The following is a 1158-nucleotide window of genomic DNA, read 5'->3' on the forward strand; positions in this document are numbered from 1 at the left end:
GGGGCACGGCGCCACAAAGATAGGCAGCAGCGGCTGTAATTTGGCCCACCCCTTGGTCTGGCCCTCTCGGGCACGCCCATGGGACAAGCAAGACCCGGCGTTCTTGGGTGTGCACACACATATATACTCGAGGGCATAATCTTCGGCCCGCTGGAGAGATAATTTGGCTCCAACACCTGCGGGAGAGAGGGGCCCGGGGCTTCCGGGTGAAGTTGTGTTCTCTTGGCCGGCCGCCTTTTTCTCCGGCCGCCCCGGTGCCCAGGCGCGTGGGTTTTTCAGGGCGGCCCCCTCCCCCTGTCAGAGAGAACACGCTGCTGCGCCCGAGGATTATTATTTTCCTTTGGTGCCGCTCGCTTCGCGGACGAGGCGCCCCCCCCCCCGTCCCCCGCTGCCCCGAGTCGGGTCAGAGAGAGAGATGCAGAGAGAGAGAGAGAGAGCAATGCCCAGGTAAGATCGATCCCGGACAATCCGATACAAGGGGATGCCTGGATGCTTTCTCCCCCCCCCCCCCCCCCCGCCCAAGTGCTGGGAGCCAGGGAGAGGGGCCCAAGCCTGGCCCAGCCGCACAGGCCCGCTGGTGCGCGGGGCGAAAAGCAAGCGCAGATATCGCGCCCCGGCGAGGCTGGAATGTGCTTCACTGCCCGCCTCACATCCCTGCAGGGTCCGATGTTTGTCTATTAAGCGCGGGTGTCACCATCGTGCGCATATGTGTTTTCCTGTTCTCTGACTAGCCTACCGGGGGGCGGCAGGGGGGGGGGGGGAAGGGGGGGTGAAGAGGGCCAGGGCTGGGCCGAACGATACAGGCCCCCCCCCCCACCTGGATGTGAGCTGGGGCTGACCAGCTGGTAAGGCAGATCGCCCCTCGAACCAAAGAGAACAAGGGAGTATCGGGGGGGGGGGGGGGGGGGGGGGGGGGGGGGGGGGGGGGGGGGGGGGGGGGGGGGGGGGGGGGGGGGGGGGGGGGGGGGGGGGGGGGAGGAGGAGGTTGCTGTCATCGTTCTTCGATCGAGTTACAGTGGACTGCTGGATCAATATCCTGAGCGGCCGCGGGGTGGACAGCGTCGGGCTCCCGGCCGCCGGATGCCGGTGGCCTCAGCAGGATTGGCATTTGGCTGGCATGTGCGAACGCGCGCACAAATGCGCGCGGGCCAGCCCCCC

The sequence above is a fragment of the Fonticula alba genome, assembly GCF_000388065.1.
Source record: "Fonticula alba strain ATCC 38817 unplaced genomic scaffold supercont2.1, whole genome shotgun sequence".
Taxonomy (NCBI): Eukaryota; order Rotosphaerida; family Fonticulaceae; genus Fonticula; species Fonticula alba.